This window comes from Bufo gargarizans, chromosome 1 (assembly GCF_014858855.1).
Source record: "Bufo gargarizans isolate SCDJY-AF-19 chromosome 1, ASM1485885v1, whole genome shotgun sequence".
NCBI classification, from domain to species: domain Eukaryota; kingdom Metazoa; phylum Chordata; class Amphibia; order Anura; family Bufonidae; genus Bufo; species Bufo gargarizans.
In genome coordinates this window covers 229,496,532-229,505,654 of record NC_058080.1, presented here as the reverse complement: position 1 = coordinate 229,505,654, position 9,123 = coordinate 229,496,532, and the positions used below count along the sequence as shown (strand labels likewise).

Here is a 9,123-nt window from a genome sequence, read left to right as displayed (position 1 = left end):
TGTCACCATATTTACAGTTTAGCAATATGGCCTGAAAATCATACCATTAAATACAATTTCCATATAATAACTTCATAAGCATTTATCACGCAATCATTTATACCACCATACAATGCCTCAATACAACCTCCTTACAGTATCTGTATACTATCATATAAGCCCTACTCTACCTGGTGACTGGAACAAATGGCAGTCTTTGCTCTATTTTCAGGTTGCTCCTGTGGGTCTCATCCTCAAGAAACCTCTAAGATATGTGGGATAATGCCCAATAAACAAATCACAGAAAAAAAAAAAACATCCTGCACGATATAATAATGAATGTTACGGATGTACATGGCAACATTTATACAGTCACAGAAAATAATGCACTATAATAATAGATGCAAGCATAACATATGAACTAAGCCCACACTCTATTGATAAAATCTGAGACACTTGGTCAATACATTTTGATCAAAACATACCAAGCGGCAAGGTGGTCTCAGTTCAGGTGGGTCCTACACTAAACCTACTCATGTCTTTATTTTCTGTGACTGCGTAATGCCCAATAAAACAGGTCCTGACTTTTAGAGGAGAATACTTCAGGAATATGCCTAGTGTTTCGAAATACTATCATTTTTTTTTTAAAAACCTATGTGTTCAGATCCACAACGGTGGATACCAGGAAGAAGTAATAATTTAGGGTACAGCCCCATGTTCAGGTTTTCTGATGCAGATTATGAAGCCAAAACTAGGAGTAAATTCCAAAAAGAGGAGAAATCGTATCAGTCCTTAATATTTTCTCTCTTTTTATGATCCACTCCGGATTTTGGCTTCAAAGACTGCATTAGAAAACCTGAACATGTGGCAGCACACTCTCGTTCCGAAGTCATTGCCCTGAATTCAGGTGGCATTTATTATTGCTATTAAGAAACTCATGCCTTAAATACACAAATGTGGAAGGTGTAAGGAGTAGGTAGCAATTTCCATTAGGCAGTAAGTGCTTACATCTGATTTGAATCGCTCCACATTTGCTTCAAGTGATTGATCAGTGCTAAGAAGCTGGTGTGTAGGGGAACTGTTTCTCATTATCCAACACATGCAAGTCGAAGCTGGGAGACTTTACAGTATGGCAATCTATCTTTGATCTCCTTTTTATAATAATATAATCCGATTTGCCAGACTTAAACAATCTATTATGGATGGCTTAAAATATATGTTTATGATTTGATATAAAAATGGCAGTAGTTTATACCCCCCCCCCCCCCCAGTCAGAGTCAATAAATTAGACTGTAAAAACAAATTTGGTAATTCTCGTTGTATTAAAATGAAAGTAGTGATATATACCCCGATTGTAAAATGCATCGTGAGGGCTCAACAGATGCAGATCTTTGCACTTCGCAGATCCCAGATAAGACACTGGATCAAGCCTATATTTTTTGCTTTTTTTCTTCTTTTGGCATTTTTTACATGCCTGCATATTTTAATAAATGCCCAGTGACCACAGCTTTGGCTTGGCAGAAGGTTTAAGAAACAGTTTGCATTTGGTATGGTGTCTGGAAACTCCACGCCAAAAACTATTTATTCAAAAAACAAGGTTTGCTTTTCCTTCCCCGTGCTTTCAGCAGCTTCTTCTTCTTCAATAAAACCTATGTTCCATCCTTAACTACACTGCCCTGAAAAACAAGCTGAGTGAATTACTGAGATGATATTTTTATGTACGCAGCACGCAGCATCTGCTGAAATTGCAACGTTAGCTCCATACTAAATATACAGAAGCAGATGCAGAATTTGGTCATTCTTTTCGGAATGGGGGCTACATTTTCTGTGCCCCCGAGATAACTCCCCAAGTTACCATTATGCAGCAGTAATGCATTCCTATGTAAAACCTCACAAGTACAGCTGATGAGGTTTGCTTCGCTACACGTTCAAAATATTAAATCCCATATCGAATATGACTAGTAAAACATCCCGAGCAAACAGTAGGAAAATAAATTGCATGGGTTTGTTATCCGTCTATGGTAAGGTGATCGATCGGAAATCTTTTTGCAAATTGAGAGAGAGTTGTTTTCTAAAATAAATCCTGTAAATTGAAACCATATAAACTGTCAGTGCATTCTAGTCCTGGTAAACCTTTGCAAGCCTCACAGACAGCCCCCTCTCCCCCTTCTTTTTTACTGCTCTCTTCTACTCCATCCCTTTGTCATTGTAAGTCTGTGGTGCCTGCCTGTGCCCCCGTCTTTGTTTTTATAGTGAAGGTGGGCCGGGTTTCATACCATTCAGAAAGTGAGCAGGGAGAGGGGGCGGTGATTGGTTCAGGCATCTGTACCCTCCTCTCTTGGTTGGTGGGTTAGGTGCATGGGATTTATTCACAGGGGAGGGAAGGCTCTGTGCTCTGCTATTGACATTCAGCACCAATGCACTACAAGATCAGTGTGAGAGAGAGCAGATACCTAACACAGTGCAGAGGCACAGCAACTTTTCAGCAGAGCATCTATGCCAAGACCTACTGCGCCCTCTTGCCAGTGAGGATATTGGATACCAGGGCACGCCAGCAGACTTTGTAGCTGTCACTTTACAGCTTTTCCTTCTATAGAAAGTTTTAGTGGGACTGAACAAAGTGCACAAACCTTGATTGTGTCTGAAGAATATTTCGGGGGTACATCAGAGCACCCAGGGACATATACAGTGACGTCAGAAAGGTATGTGTTAACTACTATATCTAATATCTACTATTTTTTATTTTTTTATATCAGAGCGGAGTTTGGCATTTGGCTTAACTCATATATTATAACATAATTCTGGTTTTACATAGGAGTGTATGTAAACATAATAACATAAAGCATTATAAAAGCATAAAAAAGCAACCCAGCCAGAAAAAAAGAGTTACATATTGTATTTTCAACATACTTTTTTTTTTCTTCTTTTTTAACACTTTTTCTTAATCCTGCATTATCCGCAACTATGTTATATATATTGAGCAAAGTTACATTAATAAGCTCCATCTTCAAGTCACTGTATTGAAATTGACTTGAAAGTACAAAGGTACTAACATCCAGCCAAACAAATATATATTTTTGTGATTTTGCTGCCTTTATGACAAAAATAAAAGCGATTAAAACCCAACTGAAAAAGTGTTCCTCTGTAATAGCCAAGCATCCCCTCTACCAAGAGAAGCCCAAAGGCTGGGGATGTGAGTGAAGGAATGACTGTCTGGCGATCACTTGAACTAGTTAATTGGTCTCTCTAAGTTCCAAGACCTTTGAAAAGTTTCTTGCAGAGCAGACCCAGGAAATTACAGCTTTGATATCCCTGCCAGTGCACAATCAGAGCCGCTTTATGACACGACTTGTAACTGGAGGAGGTATTTGACTTGTATGGTAAACTTGGCAGAAGAGATCCCTACTTGATATTATTTGCAATGTTGTGGCTGACTTTGAATTTTGGGTCCTGTTTGCTTTAATAATTCAGCTTTACACTGAGGCTAAGCCTGGCTGCCTGTTCTAAGCAGATTTGTTTGCTAGGGATGAATCAGCAGGATGCTAAAGGTAGGGCTTGATCAAAAGAGATGGATTAGCAGACAAATAATCTCTAAGTACACATGTCACTGAGCGGAGAACATATGGCTGTCTTGTTTTCCTAGTGTATCCCTTACATATAGGGATGACCTTATGAGTTGGCATGGTGTAATCCTGGGGCGAATCAATGCAGGGGTCATTTCGGCCATGGCTAAGAGCTACCTCGCTCCTTGTAATGTACTGGACAGTAAAAGGAGAGGAGGGGGTATCATGAATATGATGCATAGGGACGCTGCTGACTTCAATGTATTAACACACTGATTTTAACAGCACTCCTCTTGAATAAAGTCATTTTGTAAAAGTAATATTTGATAGTATATCCTGAGCTTGTTCTGGTTTCTGGACAGTAATGGACGGAGCCACAATCATCTCTGTGATGTGTTCAATGTAGTATTAGTCTTCTGTGGGCAAAACAAATGTTAGGACCTGATTTAGGGGAATGTAAGGTGTAACCCACTTGAGACTTTGGCAGTTGGCATTACTTTCCTGGCATGGGGTATGGATCTGCTCCTTGGTTTAGGTGCGTATTATAACCTAAGCCTTTCTTCTTGTCAGGGTCTATATCTGAGTTGTAGAGCACTAAGGGCAAACATGGTCTCTAATAAGTACAATGGTTTAAGTTAAAATTACCCCGACATGGTCTATAAGTTTCTGTACATTGTATATAATGGTGTGTATATAATGAAATTATTGCCATGTATTTGAAAAAGCTTTCCTTATATAATTTCATCAATGTTATGATACCCCACGATAATCATTCTGTCTAATAGTAAGAAAAGAGCTCCACTATATCTTGATTGCCATCAAGAAACTGAGAGACAGTATAACAATGTTTAAAATCAGCCAATACAAATTAATTGTATTAATTCGCATAGTGTAGTAATAATTTGTATTAATTCCAGTTTAAAAATATATTTATTTGCCATAAAACTCAACTGATATTATAAGAGATCTGTAATGAGATGGTGTTCCTTGTTTCGCTGGTGACAAATATCTCAGAGAATTCTTGTTCTCCTTGCAAGTTATAAAATAGGTCAGATAGAAACACAGTTCTGGAGGCTGATGTAGCGTAACCCCATGCCAGCGGCATGCTGTGCCCTTCTACCGCCACTATGGGTCACTCTAGGGAAATATATGGAGCACTTTCTATAATCACACAATCTGGAGCACTGAAGTTTATAAGGGGTGAATAAGAAATGGGATGTAGGCAGCTCCAAGGAAGCTTTAACTATGAATGTACTAATAGCCCAAATACAATAAGCTGCAAGATAAATTAAATTGTTATTGTTTAAAGAAGATTTACAGAAGCAGGGTCTGTATAAAGAAGTAGTTTATAGTGTATGTAAACCACGTTTCCTGCATTTTGATTATCTGTTTTATGTGTAGACTAGAAGACTGGCCAAAAAAATGTGGTTTAGGCGAAGCCTCTTGAATACAGTGAATAGAATAATCCTAACCATTATGTAACTCATTTTCTAGGAAAGCAGTCAAAACTAATTTACTGAATACCCTTTGGCAATAAATGAGTTAATCATAGATGTGTCACCAGCTGTAAGGTGACACATTACATATTTCAAAAAGAAATTAATGAAACACTATCCAATATAATGTCTGATTTCTAATTATAAAAAGCATCTCTAATATAGCATCTCAAAGGATGTGTTTTTTTTCTGAAACAGCATAATAAAATCCATCCAAAATTCACCAAAAAACATTGAAAGAAATATTTAAAATGTTTCTGTACAAATAGTTTGCTAGAAGAAGAAAACATGGTTAAAATAACCCACATCAATGTTGCATATTATGGTGAATTATGGCAAAGAAAATCCCCTACACCATTAAATAGATGGAGAGATGGATAGATACATAATAATAGATGAAGAGATGGATGGGTGGATGGATAGATAGTAGATGAATAGATAGATGGAGATAGACAGATAAATAGATAGATGTAGAAACATAGATAGATAATAGATAAAGAGATAGATGAATAGATAGATAGACAGATGAATAGATAGATGGAGAGACATAGATAGATTGATAATAGATAGATAGATAATAGATAAAGTGATAGATGGAGAGATATAGATAGATAGATAGATGATATTAGATAGATAGGTAATAGGTAGATAGATAAGAGATAGATAGATGATATTAGATAGGTAATAGGTAGATAGATAAGAGATAGATAGATGATATTAGATGGATAGATAGATAGATAATAGGTAGAGAGAGAGATAGATAAATAGGAAGATAGATTGATTAGATAGATAGATAAGAGATAGATGGATGATATTAGATAGATAGATAAGAGATAGATAGATGATATTAAATAGATAGGTAATAGGTAGATATATAGATAGATAAGAGATAGATAATAGGTAGAGAGATAGATAGAGCTCTGCTATATCTGATATGCATCTGCACCGTTATAGATGTGTACACATAAGGAAGAATAGCATGGTCAGTGGATAATAAGCAGCTCTATCCAGCTCTTGTGATTACTGTACATAGCTACTTGTTAAAGAGACATTATCTATCTTGAAGATGAGATGAAAAGAGTAGCATATAAATAAAAACTTTGCTCCTTTAGATTTCATTGTTTGCATTTCTGAAATTGTGTCGATGACACGGACGTAGAGCGTGATGTCACAGGGAGCTAGAAATAGATGTCAAAGGCCATTTTCACTGTCTCGCTCGTGTTCCTTTTCAAAACATTCCGAATAAAACTGCACGCAAAAGAGCTTCCTTTAAGCTTCACCTGCAGCTTGTTTGTCCTGGAGACTCTGCAAGGAATGAAGAAAGATGACATGCCTCTTAGAAACCCTGGTTTGGTCTCTAGCACTTCATTGCTATTACTTAATCTGTGAGAAAACGTCTTTGTCTGTTTTTCGGGAGGAATTCTAAATTCCTCAGAATGCTTCACTTTACCCAAACACACAGTCTATATGACTTACTTTGAACAACTGTGTCTGTGCCAAGACATGCCATTAAGATGGTAATGTAGAGGCAAAAGGGGTGAACCGTGTAGTGTCCTGGCAGCCAAGAATGGATTCACTATATCTTAGCATATAGTACACTCAGCTTCTCATCATCAGTTCTACAACTAGTCAGAAGGAACTGGGGCTGGCACGAAGGAAAGAATCACAGTCAATATGGTCCTTATTAGTAAAGTAGTGTAGTTCTAGGCTGAGCCTGGTTTTCCTAAAACATTATCATATTCCCAGTTCCCTCCTTCCAGACTGCTAATAGGTTTATTCGAAGATCTAAACACATTTCTTGGTTTTGCATCTTACCCATTCTTTTCTCTCCCTACATTTACACGTACAAGGCGTTAATTACCACATGGCAAATTTCTTTTCACCGCAGCTTTAATTGACCTCTTTCTAATGTGGCTTTGTCCAAATTCTTGTTATTAATTATGTGTTTTGTATGTGACACAGACAAAGTCAAAATGAACAATTACTGGGTCCTTGTTTTCTGCATAAGTTTCTATCCGAGTAAAACGTGTGTGTAAATGCAAGCTCCCAGTAATGAATTCTCAGGACATCCTCATTACTTGGACCAAAATCTTTATGGGTAAATTTAATCTTACCTACGCTCATAGATATCTTTTTTTCAGTACATCAGATTTACTACACCCCCAAAGGGAATTTTTTTGCAACTTGACCTCAGAATAAAATAATTTTATATAAATAAAATTTTCTAGTGAAATGTTTTTCCCATGTACTTTAATAGCATTGTCTATTATTTCTTATTTTCTATAAAAATATGAACTTATTTCTGAAGGCCATTCCATAGCATCAGCCTGTGCGACAGCAAAGTGACCACTATCGTTGTGCTTAGGACTCAAAGTAATGTGGTAGTCATCCTGCTAGCACCATCAAAAAACCTTATGCCTACAAAGCTATGTAGGAGCAAATAATACTTTCTTCTTGTCTCCTATAAATGAAACAAGTGCAGAAAGTATTGTCTCACCCAATAAATTAAGTAGGTATAGAAAGTACTGTCTCGCCCAATAAATTAAGTAGGTACAGAAAGTACTGTCTCGCCCAATAAATGAAGTAGGTGCAGAAAGTACTCTCACCCAATAAATGAAGTAGATACAGAAAGTACTGTCTCGCCCAATAAATGAAGTAGGTGCAGAAAGTACCATCTTTCCCTATAAACCTTTGAATTATGTTGATGCACATACTACTTTCTGCCCATGTCTCCTAATATGATATAGGGTAGAGATAGTATTACTAAAGGATTAAAGGGGTTATCAAAGTTTTATTTTTTAAATCTCATGTTGCCCACCTTTACAAGTATTACCTTATGGTGATTAACATTACCCTACTGGGCCAGTGCTGTGCTCTGTTTAATTAGGTTGCAAGCTCTTCTGGGACAACTTTCCTTATATTGGGCAAATGATCCTAGCCCAGTTTCAACCCACAAAGTACTCAGGTTGTGCCGCTGCAGTCATGCAGCCTTGGGCGCTGTACGCTGTCAGTGCCCGGGGCTGCCTGAATGCGCAGGTGTCACCCGTGTACATTGTGGGTTGAAACTGGGCTTGGATCACATTCTCAATGTACGGCATGTGATCCTGGAAGAGCCCATAACCTAATTTGACCCAGGAGCACAGTAGGGTAATGTTAATTATCATAAGGCAACACTTGTAATGCACATCACAGCAAGATGAGATTAAAGAAAAAAAATCTGATAACCCAATTTCAGGCACATATATGACTGCATCCTATTTCCCCTTATAACTGACGTATCCACGGGTACTATCTCTCCAAATAAATACTGAAGGTACAGCTAGTACTATCTCCTTATCTTGGTAAGGGCTCCTGCACATGAGTGTGTGTGCCTTGTGCCCTTATTGCGAAGAACAAACAGCCATTGGCCTGAATGGGTCCACAATCCTCAAGATTGGAGCCGTGCAGATCGGAGGCATGGACCTGAAGCCCACAGAAGCGCTCCAAATAGAGACACAATTGAGAAAAAATATAGCTGCTTAACTAAAAAACTGAAAGAGAAGGTTTTAGAAACTAAAACTGAACTGTGAGGGAAACAGCATTTTTAAGATTCCAAATGATGCACAACTAATTCATAGACTTTTCTGAACAATTACTTTTTTGTTCTGAAGTTTTTCATATAGAAGCTGTTGGCTTTAAAATGGGCAAAATCGTATAAAATCTTGCAAGCTATCTATTCACTTGTGACCATCTATGGTCTAGTCACAACAGTGACCTGATTTGCATTTGTATCAGGAAAGATTTGTTATCTGTATTGTTCCTTTCATCTACTATTTGCCTTGTTAAATGGGGAGGATCCTTCCTGCAGGCTGCACAGGAAATCTATGTTTGCTATTTGTGCTCGGCATGCCTTGCCAGTGCTTTGTTTGGGTAGTTAGATGTGATGATGATGATGTAAGGCCAAGGTGGATTCTATACACAATCTGCTTCTACATAAAAATGTTTAGTTAACATTCCTTAAAATGATTTAAAACAAATATTAAATGTTGAACACTTATAGATATAATCACTTCCAACCACAGAAGATGGATTTTGAGTTATATACA

General features: G+C 37.5%; 1 protein-coding gene across 1 annotated transcript in view; it reads left to right on the top strand.

Moving 5' to 3' along the window:
• The first annotated feature begins 2,252 nt into the window (after positions 1 to 2,252).
• NDNF (neuron derived neurotrophic factor) overlaps positions 2,253 to 9,123 on the top strand; it is a 29,011-nt gene continuing 22,140 nt past the window's right edge. The window contains exon 1 of the mRNA XM_044270867.1: positions 2,253 to 2,681. The gene's annotated coding sequence lies outside the window, so the exon portion shown is untranslated. The remainder of the gene's footprint in view (positions 2,682 to 9,123) is intronic.